Below are 18,747 nucleotides of genomic sequence, written 5' to 3'. Positions count from 1 at the left end.
TGTGAGACACGATGTTGTTGTGTTACTGTGTCCATATTACTGTACCTTTACTGTATAGTATTAAAGTGCTATTATATTAAGGTTTGTGCTAAACATGTATCTACCGATCGTATTTAAACAGCAAAAAAAAAAACACATAATAATTAACCCCATTATTTTTTGTCAAATATTATAAAAAAAAATCAGCAACTACCCCACACTGCAGATGTACAATATAATACGGTCTATTTTTTTTTTGTTTGTTTGTTTATGTAAAATAACCAAAATTTCGTTCAGATTCGTTAATGTGGAGATACTGATGTTCTCGTCCTCGTGCGTTTTCGCTTCATAAAACCCCTTACCACGTGGATTATAATTAGTCGTTAAAATAAGCATGAAAGGAATACACCACGATGAATAATACATTTAATAAACATGAGTCTGCTTTGTTTTAATCGTCGGGGCGATGTTTCACCGATGTTTAGCCGACGTGTGTCCATTTACCGTCTAATCTTTATCGTGTTGCCGGGAGCTGGAGGCCTGCAGTACGGTTTATGGATCTCTTGCTCTTTATGGTTCATGGTGTATTTTATCTCGAGCCCATCTCTCAGAGCTGGTCTTGCGCTGCTCCCAGGCTGGAACCTCCTTTCAGCCACATGAAAAGCGCGTGCTCTCCTTTTCTGACAGTTTTCGCTCCTGGTTTTCGTAAATCGTGACAGATTAAAAAATATATATAATAGCACCTTTTTTTTTGGATGATTAAATATATAATAGCACCTTTTTTTTGGACGATTAAATATATAATAGGTCTATAATTTAAGTTTATAGTTCATAATAAGTTTTTTGTCTTCTCTTGATCTTTTAATATAAACACATAATTTCCACTATGCATAATTTCTACTGATTTGTAATGGCTGATTTATAAGTAATTGTAAGTATAACTATAATTTGAATCAAAATTAATAGTTAGATTTATGTTTTAAATAAATTATTAAGTCTATAATAGGCTCATAATTCCCATCATGCTGTTTTGTTGTGGTATAGAGACTCTTTTGACAGTTACCTTTATAATAGACCCATCATTTACATTATGTATAATTATATACACTATAAACTTTAATTTGGAATCTTTTCGGGCCTATAATTTCCATCCTGCGTCATTCTTCCTAAAAATGAATTGTTTAATAATCTTTACTAAGTAATTACACCATTTTGACTGTGATGCATGTAATAAAGTCAATAAAGCCACAATCCACATTATACATCATTATAATAATGAACGAGTAGTTGCATTTGGAATTGTTCTAATTATTGACTAATTATAGTTCAAATTTATGGGTTTATAAAGGACTTATATTTCATAATTTCATAATTCCAGCTAGAAATGTTCATCACAACACTGTAGAATAGAGTAAGACTTTTTGGACAAATCCATGCAATTCCCCCATCCTTAAAGGGCCTTTTAGTGATTTCTGTAAAAACCCTCCCAGACTCCGGCTGCTCTCAGCTCGTCTTGCCAGTGTGTGTTCGTCAGTGTGAGACACAAAGATGCCTTGCTGGCGGTAATTCGGCTTTTGGAGACAGCGGAGCGGATGAATTTAACAGCAGAAGCACCTCATGGCTCCATGGATGGATCCCCAGTGCCCCTCCCCAGCTGAAGCTTACACACTACTATGTAGAGGCTTGGCTGTCATAGGATAGCTTTTGGAGAATTTTACCCCAGTATGTTAAACTGTCTATAGGCAGACTCTAAAACTAACTCCTACTGTAAATGAGAGCCTGGTGGGCTAGTGAAATATCTACATATTGAGTACTGTTAGTGGAAATGCTCTATAGTGGAGGCTTTTGTCTGCTGTAATAGTTGAGGATTATTATATCTTCCAGCTTTCTGTTAACCCTTTAAACTTCTCAAGCTTCTGTTCGTCTCATAACGACAAATTACATTTACATTTCTAGCATTTAGCTGACGCTCTTCTCCAGAGCGACTTACAAGGTTACTGTATTACAGAGGTGGGTCAGTGTAGTGTTAGGAGTCTTGCCCAAGGACTCTTATTGGTGTAGCGCAGCATAGTCACCCAGACCAAGAATTGAACCCCAGTCTCCCATGTGATGTGGTAGCTCAGTGGCAGGTAGTGGTGTTATCTGTTGCACCACACCAACCATATAACCACTACACTACAGAAACCAGACAAATGACTGCTGTCATGGTAAATCCTTGTATCTCAGAAATGGCTTTAAAGGACTTTAAAGAAATGGTCATCTTAACTTTCATTTCAAGTCATTTTGAGGCATTTCTATTGGTCAATTTGCCATGAAAGTTCTACACAATGTTAAGACCACATGCTGGTTTCCAAATACGTCAAAAAAGTGGAAAAACTTAGATTCACACATGGAGGTACAAAGAGATCCAATTGGGTTGCAAGGTTTCAAGGTTTTTAGAGATATTCTAGGTTTCCACTATGTATTATTTCACTGCAGTTACTGAATTATTTATAGTAGTTGCTCAATAATAAGCATTAAATGAGTAGTTAATTAAGAATAATGCAGGTCTAAGGATCTTAAATGCTGAGAATAAGTCAGTGAGTAATATTTCAATACAGAAACATCCCCTAAGTTGCAATCTTTATTGTGTTACAGTGCACACAGTAGCTTTAGTTTAGACATTTCCTTCTATTAGAAACCTCAGAATAGTTTGTGTCCCACAAATGTATCTAATGCAGCACCAGCACCTCCACTGGTTCAGTTTTGAAGCCTTTGAGTGGCAAACTCACCAGTTTGTGCTAAATTCAGACTGTGCCTTTAAATAAGAGAATGTTCGTTAGTCACTGTAGGGAGAATGGGCACCATGGTGAGTCGGCTCACACTGTAGTGACCCCAGTGCGGCCTGTTTTCATGGCGGATGTTTTCCAGTCATAATTAATAGCTCCCTGCCGAGTTCACATAGTAGAATGCTATTGTTCCTCACACAGAGAATGTAGCTGTGATGTACAGTACTACAGAAAGGCTATTGGGTATTTTTAAAAGCTGCTAAGTAAGCAATAATATTGGAATAAATACTAATATCATAACTACTAAGTCTTGGTTTAACATCACTGTTCATTAGAACATCTCCAAAGTTCTCCTCTCTCATGGAGTCTAGTATTATTTAGAGTTCTCCTCAGATCAACACCTGGTTTGGTGGTAAATCAGGGCTTAATGATGGTAAATCAGGTGAGCTGCTGCTGCTGCTGATGGAGTTGAACACATCCTGTGCTGGCTGGACTGGGTGGGGGGGCGTCCAGGAGAAACCTGGAGAAACCAAGCTCTGTTCTTCAGACTAGCTCACCGACAAGATCTCACTACTTTCTCTAAAATGAGAAATTCTTGTTACTATGCGACGTTACCGATGTCCACAGTCCTACAGGAGGAGGCCATAGGGGCAGTTTAAAAATTCTCCAGTGAAAGGAAGGAAATCCCTTTGTGTCTCTCTCACTGTGACACCCTCTTGCTCTTGCTTTCCTTGCTCTGTACCCCTTCAACACACAGTCTTGCTCACTCTCTAGATCTCCCAGCAGGTATGTGTCCTTATTGGATGCAGGCCGGGTGCTCTTCGCTGGTTCTGATTCCACGATTCTTCTAGCAGCTTTTGTTCTCCAGACTCTCAGCAGTTGCCAGCAGTTGCCAGCGCGCTCCTTCCGTATTCCCCAGCACCCGGCTCCATTTCGCCGGGATTAGCCCCTTCTAATCTGCAGCATGTGCTGGGGGGTTACTGCCTGCTTAGCCTGCTTTGGCCTCTGCCTCAGTTTCAGCACGTAATAAAGTAATTTGAAACAAATACACCAACCCTTAATGCTAGGCAATTCAGGGGTCTTGTACATTGCCTTTAGCTTCAGTTCTTAATATTGCAGATCTCACATATTAGTTTAGACCTTTTATTCCATTATATTGACATTTGTGGTCTAATCGTCCATTAACAATTCCGTAATTCAGAATGTTCATATTGCACAAGTACTTTCTTTACTTGGCTGTTTTAAGTACATCAATAATAAATAAAATAAATAATATAATAAAAATAAATTGGCTTTTGCTTAATTAGAAGACATTTCATTTACACTGAATAGAGGTTCCTCAGCTTCTCAGAATTACGCATCTCAGAACCATCCTCTATAACGTTTTTAAAGTAGGTCTTCTTTGGCATCACATCACCTTTGTTTTCAGTTCTATTCATCCTATTAAACTAGCTTTCACACGCAATCCGAACGGATGCAAATCATCAAACCCGTGCTGTACGACTCACCAGTTTGAGCTTTCAGGCTTGACCTAGGGGCACTTCAACTCCCCCTTGACCTCTCATACCCTTTTTTATGTCTTTGTAACATTGCTTGCTATGTGCCTCCGTCACTGTAATGCACATCCCCTCATCTCACTGTCATCCGGGGACGGGGTGTTGGGTGGGGGGAGGGCGTTCCCTTCGGTATGGACGCTATTTCTGACCCACTGAATGGGACGTGTGATGGTGTAAATCAATACAATGGGCCTGGCTTCCGCTCATGTTGCACAAGCATATGACCCAGGAAACGTTTAGCTGGTTGAAGGCCCCTTTGTTCTGGGCTTTCCTCCCCAGTGATCTTTTTTTCCCCTAGTCGTGTTTCTGATGATCCCCTTGTCAGAACATTTGGGTCGCCTGGTAATAGCCCCTTGTCAAGAAAATGAAATTGCCATGTGACACCACAGTTGACTCTCCCACAAGTGCCTTGTCAATTGAGATCAAATACTTGGATCCAGACTTGGATCCATTCTTTTTTTACCCCATAAGTTTTCTTTTCATTGCATTTCTTGATATTGTAACACTCAGATACATCACACATTAGTACATATTAACTAGCAATAAGTGATGATTAAAGCATTGCAATGAGTAGAATTTGCTCTTTGTACTTTACTGTATTTTGATCTGGAGAAGGGTTCCTTGTGAAGTGCCAGAGTTCCTTTTGTGTGAAGAACCTAATGTGAAGGTTCCTGAAAGACTTCTTGACTTGGTAAAGCAAGCATTTTTGTATAGTATAGACTAATCAGCCATAACATTAGCACCACTTGCCTAATATTGAGTAGGTCCTCCTTGTGCCATCACACCATCTCTGGCCCATCGAGACATGGACCTCCCCAAGACCTCTGAAGGTAGTATCCTGTGGTATCTGGCACCAAGATGTTAGCAGCAGATCCATGAAGCCCAGTTAGCTGTGAGGTGGAGCCTCCTTTGATCGTATCCATGAGCCCATGAACCTGTCGCCGGTTCACTGATTGTGCTTTCTTGAACCACTTTTGGTACGTACTGACCACTGCATAAAGGGAACACCCACAAGACCTGCCAGGTACTTCTTCTGTGTTGTACTGTACTAAATGACACACAAAAACTATAACTGTTTGAGGAAGATTCTGGGAAAATGCAAGATTGCATTTTTTTTAAACACATCAATATTCTTCCAACTGTGGTGGATCTTCCATAGCAACGTACTGCTTATACAGTATAATATACTTTCAGCTTTAAACAGAAAAATATGTGCAGAGCTTGAAACATTGAGAACATTTCACTCATATTCTGAATGCTGGGTCTTGGTTTCCTGACTGTGTAATTCTCAAATGAATGGAGCTAAAGTACTGGAATGAATGCAACCTTTTAAACTTTCTTGTTAAGCTTTATTATTTGATTTTGACGAAGCAGCCAAACTGTCTGGCATTCATTTTTATCAGTACAAAAATAAATACATAAATGAAAACAAGAAAATACAAAGTATTGAATTAAAGCTTTCAGAAAGTCTTCAAGCCCTTTTAAGGTTATTTTAAAGATATACTTTGAGGAAGTAAACACATTATTATATTATTATCAGATTATAATGAGGTTATGATTGTGTTTATCAACATTTTCTATTAAATAAAGTAGGCCATTGTGTGCGTCTCAGAGATATTAATTAAAGTTCCTTCATTAATTTCCCTGCAGAGTCATTTCAGGCAGCTTTAGATGCTGAAGTTAATAGTGTCGCGCAAAGCTGCAGCGGATTAAAACATATCTGGAGCTTTACTGCTGTCGTCGTCCCTTAATTGAAGTTAATAGTGATTTTTTTTCATGTCCGTGTTAATAATCTTATTATTCAGCGACAAAAAGAGGTCATCTCGGCTGTATCCCATCATCACTCAGGGACGGTTCTTTGTGCTCGCCCCGTCATCTTTTCTGCGACGGCCTTTTGTGCTCGGAGAGAACGGCGCAGAAATGGATCCGAGCCAAAAGGCGTCGCTAGGTCAGAGCACAGATTATCAAGTGGATTTAATGGAGTGGCAGAGTTGAATATAAATCAGATTAAAGGCCTCGTCCGTTTAAGACAAGAGACATTACCGTGGAGCCGGCACTGGAAGAGATTGCATTATACGAGACAGACATTTATTATGACATATCCCTTTCAACTTCCTGAGGCTGGATATGAGAGTTGTCATTGAGTTTTCGTCCAAGGCGAATTTGGTTATTCCAGGCAATATGGTCGCACCACAGGACTCCCAGTTAATTTTCTTTTGCCTCCTGCCAGTCAGCCCCCAACGCTCTGTGCCTTGGATCCCATCCCTCCATTTGTTTTAGTTTCCATGCCGTATTAGTGACCTCCTCCCATGGGTGTTTGGCAGCCAGGGACAAAACAGCCTGAGGCGCACTTCAAGCCCAGACCATGTAGGGAACAGCTAGCCCTGGCTAAAGCCATATGTGCTTAAACCATGTCTATAAAGCCCAACCCTGAGAACACAAATTAACTTTACTGCTCTTTAAGTGCCCGGAGAGAGAGTGAGCGAGCGAGAGAGTGAAAGAGAGCGGGAGAAGAGAAGATGGTATTCAGAAACGAAGCACTTGAATCACATGAATCACTCCGCCGCCCCCTTTTTTTCCTCCACTTTAATATGCAATGCTTGTCGGCCTCCCTGACAAATGTCATCCATGCATTTGCATAGATTTAATATTAATGTCATTTGGGTCATTTAGCAGAAACACGGTGGTTTAAGCGTTATTTTCAACCAAGAACGTAATTCATTCAAAGAAGGGGCCTACAAACTCTCAGTACCCTGAGAATCACGCAGGGTAAGCCTGGAGTAAACACAGGCAACTCTTCAGCCTCGATAAGCCCACCTTTAGCAATGGTGGAGATCGAGGCACCCTGTGATTAATCTTAATGTCTGAGAGACGGCTTGTGTCTGGAGGTTGAGTCCGTAATCATTTGCCCACTGACCCAACGCTACGCAAGCGCGGCATCTTCCCAACAGCCCCGGTGTGGACAACGCCTAGATGCATTTCAAATTAATTACACGGCCCAGTTCTAAAGGCTGCGGGCACCGAACAGCCGATTGTGGAGAGGGTTAGGGTGGGTTGGTGGTGGTGGGGTGGGGGGGACAAAGGAAAGGGTGCAGAACAAAAGGGTGCGTTCTTCCCCAGGTTGGGGGCTCGGGTAATGAAATGCTGGCTGTTGAAGCCCATGATGAAATTAGGCCATGTAACCCAAATACAAGATGAAGGCTTCATAATTGCAAGTCCTCGAGATCTGAGGTGCCGGGTGCCAACTGTCGGAGCAGGGCTAATGATGACAAATGTCTCTCTATGCAGATTAAGAGAGGGGAGGGGCGAGAGAGAGAGAGAGAGAGAGAGAGAGAGAGAGAGAGAAGGAAAGAGAAAGGGAGAGAGGAGGTGGCAGTGGAGGGAGGGAGAGGGAGCCAGTGAGCTGCAGAGAAAAAGGAGGACTGAAAGTCAGCAAGGCTTGAAAAAAAGGGAAAATGAGCAGCTTCTGGGAACAACAAAGGTGTAGGAGAATAACGACCTATCTTCTCTGTGGTGCCACCAACTCCTGTTCTAGGTCTGTGTCTGAGGCCATGTAGGTTAACTTGTAAAAAGCTGTGTGAGTGTGTAATTGCAGTTTATTGGACACAAAATAAATCTGTCCAGAAAGGTTATCTACAAAATGCCATAAAAGAACCACTTCTGGTTCTTTCTGAAAAACAAACCTTTCAGCTGACGGCTCTTTAGTGAGTCAGTCTTGTAAATCAGACGTGAATCTGAGGAACCTTTAGAAAGTGAAGAATATCTACATGTTAAGGCTCTAAGAAGAACTCAGATTCACACAGAACCCTCATGGTATGTGGCTGTAGTGATGCAAATCCAAAAAGGATTACTAGATGGTTCTGTAAAGCTCCACATTTGTAAATGCTGCCAAAATAGGTTCTTTAAATGAGATATTTTGAAGAACCACGTTGGTTCCCTCAAAAAGGTACATGGATGCTTCTGTAGAACACCACATTTGTAAATTCATGCCAAAATATGTCCTTTGTGCAAAGCTTTAGAAGAACCACTTTAGTTTCCTAAATCAAATCTTTCACTGGATGGTTCTGTAGAGCACCACTTTGGTGAATAGTGAAGGCCAAAATGGTTCTTTTTTCAAAGTTATGGAAAAAACACTTTGGTTCCTAGGTCTAGCACTGGATATTTCTGTAGAGCACCACTTTGTAAATGGTGCCAGAAAGGGTTCTTTGTGCGATGCAGTAAAAGAACCAGTTCATGGTATGTGGCTGCAGTGATGCCAAAAAGGATGGATGGTTCTGTAGAGTTCACCATTTGTAAATGGTGGCAGAAATGGTTCTTTGTATAAGATACTTTAAAGAACCACATTGGTTCCTTCAAAAAAGTAAATGGATGTTTCCTTAGAACATCACCTCTTTCACTGGATGGTTCTGTAGAGCACCACATTGGTGAATAGTGAAGGCCAAAAAGAGTTCTTTCTTTAAAGCTACAGAACACAAAACACTTTGGTTCCTAGGTCTAGCACAGGACGGTTCTGTAGAGCACCACTTTTGTAAATGGTGTCAATTAGGGTTCTTTGTCTGGTGTCATAGAAAAAACACGTTTTCCTCTAAAATGTATTTCACTGGATGGTTCTGTAGAGCGCTATTGTTGTAAATGGTGCCAGAAATGGTTCTTTGTGCAATGCCATAGAAGAACCACTTTTGATTCCTTTGTGTGAAGGACCTTATAAATCCTTTTAACGCTTCTACATAATGTAAAGGTTCCAGGAAGGCCTCTTAAATTGGTGTAGCAGGCAATTCATATAGTATAGGAAGTTCTTTAAATCCTAAAAATGTTATAGGGGACCCAAAGTAGTTCTTCTATGGCATCACCCCATTACAAAAAACTGTACTGTATGACAGAGATTCTGCATAAATAAATAAATAAATAATTGTTTGGGAAAGATTCAGTAAAATGCAACTGTTCTGTTTTAAAAACACACCCAAGTCCTGGTAGAGCCTCCATAGCAACGTTCTGCTTACAGCTCACAGCTTTCAGCACAATAATATGTGCACAGCTTGTAACACTGAGAACATTTCGCTCATATTCGGAATGCTTGGCCTTGCATATTTTGCCTTAAACGTTTTGGCTTAGATGTTCATAAATCAGTCTGCATTTATAGCGGGTGTGGAGGTTCCCTAATAAAAGAGCAAGAACCTTTAGTGTTGCTGCACGGCCCAGCTTTCCCCAATTTGTTGCTTGAATGACTTTTTGAAAGGGCTCCGGGTTGCTACAAAGGGAGCCCCCTTTTTTGTTTGCCCTTGCCCCATCTGTGTCATCTGGTGGTCCTGTTTCAGAGAGGCGGGGTTGGTTCTGGGGGGGTAGTCCTGGGGCGGGGGTCTCCCCGGTGACTGAGGCCAGTTGTTTTATGGACTCTGCAGAGTGGTGCAGGCAGTTCATAAGTTGCCGGTTCCTTTGTTTTGGACGATGGGGAGGACACGTGGGAGGCGATGTGGCCATATTGACGTATATCATTACCATTAGTAACACGCACCAGTCCCCGGCCTCACTGCTGACAACATGGGACACTTTTGAATAGACTACATGGAAGCAACTAGACGATACATTGTAGTAAATCATCACAGGCACAGATTAAAGTGGTTACAGCTTGTGGGTATTCAGAGGTGGGATATTTGTATTAATACAATTCTAAATATACAATACGCTTCAATAAAAAAATAGAAAAAACAAGTGAAACAATGAGCCTTATTTTCCCAGCTTGTTATCTTTAAAAAATCTAATATGATCATAATTATAATAATGGAACCTCATCAGGATGTATGTAATACTTTCAATAATACAATAACATTAATATTAATATATGAATGCAGCAAACTGAACATAAAAATCACTTGATTTATATTGTTGTTGTTTTTTTGTTTGTTTTTTTTTTTATCTCCAGTTTTCCAAGAGTAGTTTGTAAAAATGTAACTTTTATGAAGGGTGATAAAATAACTATTTTTGGTCCCATAAAAAAACGTTTAAATAATTGTAGAGAGGTGGCTATTAAGATTCTTTGCCAATGTAATCTTTTATAACAATGGTTCTTTATGAAACCAAAGAGAAAATGAGCAGCTTCTGGGAACAACAAGGGTGTAGAAGAATAACAAACTATCTTCTCTATGGTGCCACCAACTCCTGTTCTAGGTCTGTGTCTGAGGCCTTGTAGGTTAACTTGTAAAAAGCTGTGTGAGTGTGTAATTGCAGTTTATTGGACACAAAATAAATCTGCCCAGAAAGGTTATCTACAAAATGCCATAAAAGAACCACTTCTGGTTCTTTCTGAAAAACAAACCTTTCAGCTGACGGCTCTTTAGTGAGTCAGTCTTGTAAATTAGACGTGAATCTGAGGAACCTTTTGAAAGTGAAGAATATCTACATGTTAAGGCTCTAAGAAGATTCAGACTCAGATTCACACAGAACCCTCATGGTATGTGGCTGTAGTGATGCCAAAAAAGGATTACTAGATGGTTCTGTAGAGCTCCACATTTGTAAATGCTGCCAAAATAGGTTCTTTGTTTGAGATATTTTGAGGAACAATGTCGGTTCCCTCAAAAAGGTACATGGATGCTAATGTAGAACACCACATTTGTAAAATCTTTGTAAAAATGTTGGTCCCAAAGAACCATTTAAGGGATTGAAGAGAGGTGGCTGTTAAGGTTATTTACCAATTTAAAGTTCACATGTACATCTCTTTTACAACAATGGTTCTTCATGGAACCAAAAAATGGTTTATAACATCACTCAAAGGTTATAGTAGAGGCTTTCAAATGAAGCTGAAGCTCCACTTTGCTGCTGCTTCTGGCCAGAAATCCCTTTTAAGTACTATCCTGTGTCATATACCAAAGTAGCTTAAAGTATTGCTTTAAAAACATTGTGCTTCACTTATAAAAAACAATGTTAAAAGTGCATCTTCTCACAGAGCAACATGCAACACATGAGCAGCTGGGCTTTAGTCTACATTACTATGGATGGTCCAATGCAAAAAAAAAAAAAAAAAAAAGATATATTATATATATATAATAGGTATATATAGGTATATAAGCCCACACTCCAGATTTTCACTGCCATTATTACACTGCTGTCAAATTTAACATCAGTTTAAGAGGCCCTAGTATAAAACCCTGTGGGACTCCATAAATACGCTAAACCCAGTGGTTACCAAATAGTTCTCAATAATTTCTGAACTAAGATTTAAAACGAATACCAAACTTAGGGTTTCAGGAGTTATAATGTACTATACATTGTGGTATACATTGTGAGAGCCAAACAGAATCCAAGCCTTAACCAGGTTTTACTATAAAAACAGGATTACAATAAGAAAACAAACTGGCCTGTATTTTCCATGCCCGACAGATTCATGAATATTCACTGGAAACAGCAACCTCTCAGTATGTTATGGTTAGTGATTACTGCTGCCATGAACGAAGTTTGATATTTATTCCTCCTGATTGCCCTTGAGTGATGTGGAGAGACAGCTTCAGAGCCACTGCTCTGCTTTCTATAAACCGGCAGCATGCCGGCCTAGTGGCCAGCCGCTTATATTACACGCTCATTAACACCATATGAGCGCCTTTGTGAAGCTGACATGCAACCTCAATGAAGGTTAAAATGATTGATACCTTCAGTGTGGCTTTATGCAAGTGTGATTTTAGGAGGTTGTGAAATCACATGGTTGGAGTAAATTGGTTTCATTAATGCATTTCAGGGCACATGTGTATATGTGACTGCTTCAGTTGTAAGATGAGGTCTGCTTTGGGTGGGCTAATACATTACTGCAAATGCCATGCCTATCTTTCGGATAGGCTGCCACTTTAACTTTCAATTTTGAGCAAAGGGTTTAAAGCAGACCATAATTAATTAAACAAAATTAAACTGTTTAAATGTAAAATCAAAATGCAACTCTTCTGCAGGCCCATTAGTGGCCACCATTTCTGCCACTTAATGTAGTTTTCTCTGTGAAACCTAACTGACGTTGTTGCCTTTATTCAAGTAATAAGTGATTTAACAAGGCAAACTTTTGTTGAAACAAGAAAACAAATAGGAATGTACTGTAAGTCGCTCATGTTCGATTATATATATATATATATATATATAATATTCGGAGTGAACTCCTAAGTGAATAAGCCACACACTGGCTGGGGCAAAAAAAATTGTGTATCCAACAAGAACAAAAGCCATACACTTTCTTACAGCAATAAAAACATGGTAGCTCACAGAAAGCACTGGTTCTACATGCTGATCTACATCATTTTACTATGTTCAATTTACAATGAGCAATCTCAATTTTCTATTCCACTGCTGTAAAGGCCAAAGACCTAGGGGGCATGTAAGAGGAGGCTAATTTGTTTGGGTTTACATTGTTGATTATTAGAATTGTTTCCCCCTTTACATTTCGTGTTTATATCAGCTATACATTTAGGGAACAGCCTGGCACAAATGACCTTACAAATATGTTTTTTCATAATGAGTGTATTTGATTTCTAAGTTGTGTGTGTATAAGTCACATAATTCACACACAATTTTAATAATCCTTTTTATAGCTGAGTCATAATCATAATTATTTATAGTAATAAAAAACTCACAGTAAGATGAAGTCTGGTTAAAGCACGGTCTTCACACGGCAGGCTTACTTCTAATTACATACAACCCATTTTTCTGTGTTGCAGAGATGAACAAAAACTAGAAAAGAGAGAATTTCTAGTATCTAATATCTTTTTCATCTTGCTATTGCCAGGTCAGTGAGGCCTGCTTCCAGTCTTGTGGCAGGTAAATCAGCATTCGGTGAAAATTGGTATTTTTTGCTCTTGGGCAATTCACTTTTACTCCACTGCAGCGAATACAGATCATGCTTTGAGCACTGTACACATGCATTTGTGCACAAGCTTAGGGATAAAGGGAAAAAAGCATGTGGACTGAGGCAGTAGAGTAATATCACAGGATTTTACACAAATATGACTCAGGTTATGCAGTGTTATGTAGTTGCTCAACCAAAGTTACCTAGTGCTGTACACTGGTACACTGACTGACTAATACAGTCAGTCTACCATCAATAAAGGCTGTTATTTTCAGGTAACACTGCCACATAATGTTGCTTAAATGCAAGCTCTGATTGTGAACAGCATAAATTACCCTGTGTACTGTGTAAAGAGACTATAGCTTAACTGTAGAGCTGTGGAGAATACACATAGGCCTTCAACGTTGCAGAAAGAAGCCAACATCCAGTAAAGGGGCCTTTCCAGGGGTTTGGAGTTTTTTTTTTTTTTGCTATTTAAAATTCTTCTTCTGGAGCCTCTCCCATCATCTCTCCACAGGCCTCTTTAATGCAGTCGCTTAGCTGACTGTACGCTGTTATCAGCATTCAGTGGGTGTGCGCTGTACGGTAAAACCTGTGTGAAGGGCTGCAGGAAGCGCTGACATGCCGCTTCCTGCCTGGGGGCTCTGTGCATTTAGAAACAGCCCTGAGACTAAAAGAGCCATCTTGATCACTTCCATCTCCCCTGCGATGAAACATTCAGCAGTGGTAGCCCCGTGTCAGGCCAGGGGGTACTGAGGTTAAGGAAACATATTGCAGAAACATCCACCACATTAAGTTCCTTTAAAGTTCTAACTAGACATTTTTGTTTATCAATCATAATTGCAAAGTATTATTTATCCTATTGCACATGGCAGTCCTGATAATAAAAATAAGGTCTAAGACCACAAGACAGCACATCTATGTTAGCCATGGTGAGAGTGCTTTTCCACGCTGGACCACCGTGTCGAAACCTAGCAGTTCTAGGTTTTCTATCACTACATAACACACAGAGCAGAATTACTCATGTGTTTGCCTGAGCTCGATTTCTGTATATGTGCATGTGTTATCACATTCAGAGTGTTGTTTGGATTGGCAAGTGCTTTTTATTGTTCTTTTAAATCAGAGTAATGATACAGCACCACTGATGTTTGACGTATACCACTGTTCATGTGATGCATTTTCTATTGCAGCAGTTCAGAACAAAAGCGTTTTAAAATTATCTAAATTTCCGGCTGAATTAGATCAGGTTTGTTTGGCAAAATAATTAGAACATCAGTACTGCAAAATCAGACTGTTAACGGAAAATGTAGCTATAACAGCCAAAATAGCTATGTTTTTCACATGGGATTAAATGGCTATAGTAGGAAACATGAGGAATTTGGTGTGTATATATATAAAATTTTCAGTTCAGTAAAGCTGCTTCGCAAACACACACACACACACACACACACACACACACACACTCACACACGTATGGCTAGTATAAACTGAGTGAGTTAACTGTGTTGAAACTCTCACGGTGTTCCGTCGGCGACAGTTCCCTTTCTCTAGCTTTTTGGCAGCGTTTTTGAAAGCAATTGGTGTCTGAAAGTGCGCAAAACGGGCCGCTGTGTTGACACCGTCTAACGAAGGCGGATTAGCCATTTACAGAAGCCCTAATATGACGGGTCAAGGCGAGGAGGTGCTTCCTGCACAGCTTCAGTGCAGCGTAATGAATGATTGACGGCAGAAGGGGAAGCTGCCAGTCGGCGGCCGAGGCACAGGCTTGACGGCTGCCGCGGTGCTCCACGGCTCGCCTTGATCACGTTCGGCTGCTCCCCTCTCATCCGCCAGCGCAACTCTGCCGGGAAAAGCTGCTTTTCCCCTCTTTTCTGCTTCTGTGCTTTTTTTTTTATTCAGCCTCATTTACACATTTAAGACATTTTGTGTTTGCTTATTTGCAATTCTCTCTCTTTTTTGCCTTTTTGCTGTCTGTGAACCCACACTCGCAAGTTTGAGAGTCTCCCTCCCCAGCTCCTTCTTTGCTCTCTCTTTCTCTCTCTCCCTCCCTCTCTCTCTCTTTCTTTCTCTTTTCTCCATTTGCCTTGGGGCGATGAGCTAATTTCAGGTTCTATAATTGCGGCATGTTGTACACCTGCCTGCTATTAATTCTCCCCCGTCATTCACTCTCGCTCTCTTAATGAGATATTATTGTAATTATTGTTATTATGGTGTTTGCCATAATTAACATGATTGATGTTGTTGCTAGGGGAGGGTTTATTTTGGCACTTGAATGGACGAGGGGATATTTGTTTTCTTGGACATAGCAGAGGTTCATGGGCTGCTCATTCCTCTGGAAACTCAAATGGCCTTGAAGCTGAAATGGAGAGAGAGAGAGAGAGAAAGAGAGAGAGAGCTGGGGTATGGGGCTTTCACTCAGGCCACTTTTGGCCGGCTCATTGTGTTTAAGGGAAGAGAAGTTCTCTGACCATTTGATTCCAGCACTATTGTTTTGCTGTGGCTGTTGATGTGGACACAAAAGGAGAAAAGGCGAGGAGGCCCCAAATCTTTCCTACTGGCTGCTGGCAATCCAATTAGGAGTTTAATATGGGTCATGTTAAGGGGTCGTCACGATAGAAGTGTGTGTGTGTGTGTGTGTGTGTGTGTGAGTGTGTATGTGCGCTTGTTTTCATTTTCACATATCTTTAGGACCAAAATGTCCTGACTTTGTAGGAAAACCAGAGAAAAGTTTGATTAATCTTCAGTTTCAGGACCAGCAACGTTGCAAAAAAATATATAAAATAATAATAATAATTAATAAAAAACAAAAACAAATTATATTTCAACACCCCTGATGTAGATGAACAATAGTGGCATTGAGAAGGCAGGGCTTAAGTAGTTTGACCAATGGTGGATGCAGATGCATTATATATTTGTAAGCACCTATATGTAAAAATAATTTCCCATGTATATCATTATATACACTCTATGGACAAAAGTTTTGGGACACCTGCTTATTTACTGCTTCTTCCAAAATCAAGGGTATTACAAAAAAAAAAAAAAAAAAAAAAAAAAAAATATATATATATATATATATATATATATATATATATATATATACCCCCATATATATATGCTTGCCTATAAAAGTAATGTTTGTGGACACCACTTCTAATTAATGTATTCAGCCATTTTAGATGTGCAAATGCATATTTCTTCTCATGCATAGAGAAGTACTGCCAAAAGCATAGAACACATAAACATGAACCTATACTATGCCTAATGACAGACATGGGCTAGAGGGGTATAAAGCCCCCCAGCACTGATAATTGAGCGAACTGTGCTCTCTGTAATAACTGTGGTTTCATCCAATAGTTTCAGGATGTGTTGGGGAGCTGGGGATGATTTAGGGTAGTGATCATTCAACATCCTGACCTTACTAATGCTTTTATAGCTGAATGCAATCAAATCCTCACAGCAGTGCTCCTCCAAAATCTAGCAGAATGCCTTCTTCCCTGGACAGTAGAGACAGTTACTCCAACAAAAGCAGGTTAAACTATTTTTAATACCCTTGATTTCGGAAGAAGCAGTAAATGAGAAGGTGTCCCCAAACTTTTGTCCATAGTGTATATAATGATATACATGGGACATTACTTTTACATATAGGTGCTTACACATATATAATGCATCTATATCAACTACTGGTCAAACTACTTACTACTTAAGTCCTGCCTTTTCAATGCCACTATTGGTCATCTACAACAGGGGTGTTGAACATCTGGCCAGATAAAGGTTCTAATCCAGCCCACCAAGTAAACTATTTCATTGAGTTGAGCTGCTTACCAAAAACAGTTCACTCACCCTAAACTGCACAGAATCTCTATTCCAGCAGATGGTGGGACAACACAGAGTCAAATCAGCATCCCACTGTCCAAATACCAAACACCAGAATGTATGACCCCATGTCCTGACAAGCTGACAAACCTGTGTTTGTGTTGCTGCTTGTAGTTCTTCAGCTTGTGCAGGGTCAGTGGCCTGGTATGAGACTTGGAAGTGGTAGGGGGCCTCACCTATTGCTTGGATGTCTAGCTGTGCTTATGTTTGGAAGTCTGACTGTGTGTGTGTGTGTCTGTGTATGTGTGTGTGTGCATGTGTGGAGTCTCCAAACACACACCTCGCTCACCTGCTATACCGCTGTTGGCTGTTTTAATGGGCAGATGCCCCTTGAGAGCTCATTATGTTCCATAGTCTCGTCTGGAGCTGATCTGGAGCAGGGTTTCTCCTTCACCTCCATTTTTTTTTGTGTAACACTCACACACACACACACACACACACACACTCACCACCCCCACACCGTACATACATATTGCTCAAGCTAGTGCGATTTTCCTGCCACAAATGGAATACATATGGTCAGCTACGTGCCGCTAAGTGTTGTTTTTCTTCCGATGCTGGATTTGGGAATCATCTGCAGGAACCTGAACTTTTGAGCTTGAAAGCGGATTTCCAAAACACACACGTAAGCGCCGTTGCAGGGCCGCCCTCTTCGACGTTGGCACTTCAAAAGAGGGTGAGCTCTTTTGTCTGCGCTCCTCTCAGGCTGACAGCCGTTTAACGCCACACGACCTGCGTCTGGAGTGGCACCGCTGCGCTTTTCCAATCCTGTTAAACGCTCCGACCCCCATTCCCATGCGCTCCGGCCTGTTTGAAGCAGCAGAAGCGGGCCGACCTTGCCTGACCAAGCTGCTCCACTGGAGAGAGAGAGCTGATCTGGCTTTTAACTTCAGTGTGGAGCTCCTTTCACTGTGGCATCACGCTGAGAGAGGGAAAAACGAGCAACTATGACAGCGAGAGCTATGAATACTGAGAGAAGATCAAGAATGCATTCCAATAATCCAAGAATCGGGAATCGTCTTTGGACACATTTGCAAGCCGACCTGTGTGTTTCCCTGTGAAGTGATCATACCGATTATGAGAAAGGGAAATATGAAGGGGAAGATTATTCAAACGAATTAAGAAAATCACAGTGATTTGAGTTACAGAGCATTCTTTAGCTATCTCTCCCGCTCTATCTCTCTCTCTGTCTTCCTCCTTAACTCTTTCTCAAACTCCCTCTCTCAGTCTCAGCCCCTGACACCCTGTCTGCCTCTTTATCTGACCTTCTCTTTGGCTTTCTCTATTACTCTCTAGACCTTCTCTCGCACTCTCTCTCTCGCTCTCTCTCTCTCACTCTCTCTCTCTCTTTCTGTCTTGTGCTCTCTTCTTTTCCTCAGTCCCTTCCTCCCTTTCTTCCTCTTCTCACTTTCTCTCTTTTTTCTTCTGTTTCTCTTTACTCTCTCTCTCTCCTCAGTCACTTCCTCCTTAGCTCTTTCTCAAACCCCTTTCTCTTTCTCTGCCTCGGTCACTGGCAGTCTGTCTGCCTCTGCATTTGACCTTCCTCAATCTCTTCCTATCTCTCTCTCTCTCTCTCTCTGTCTCTCTCTCTCTCTCTCTCTCTCTCTCTCTCTCTCTCCCTCATCCCCCTCTCCCTCTCTCTCTCTCTCTCTCTCTCTCTCTCTCTCTCTCTCTCCTTCTCTCTCTCTCTCTCTCTCTCTCTCTCTCTCTCCCTCATCCCCCTCTCGCTCTCTCCCTCTCTCCCTCTCTCTCGTCC

General features: G+C 40.8%; 1 protein-coding gene across 3 annotated transcripts in view; it reads left to right on the top strand.

Moving 5' to 3' along the window:
- The window catches only part of nbeab (neurobeachin b), a 464,498-nt gene that overhangs the window by 317,304 nt on the left and 128,447 nt on the right, over positions 1 to 18,747 (top strand). The gene's annotated exons all lie outside the window — the stretch shown is intronic.

The sequence above is a fragment of the Salminus brasiliensis genome, chromosome 11 (assembly GCF_030463535.1).
Source record: "Salminus brasiliensis chromosome 11, fSalBra1.hap2, whole genome shotgun sequence".
In the NCBI taxonomy this organism is placed as follows: domain Eukaryota; kingdom Metazoa; phylum Chordata; class Actinopteri; order Characiformes; family Bryconidae; genus Salminus; species Salminus brasiliensis.
This window is presented reverse-complemented; position numbering and strand designations above follow the sequence as displayed.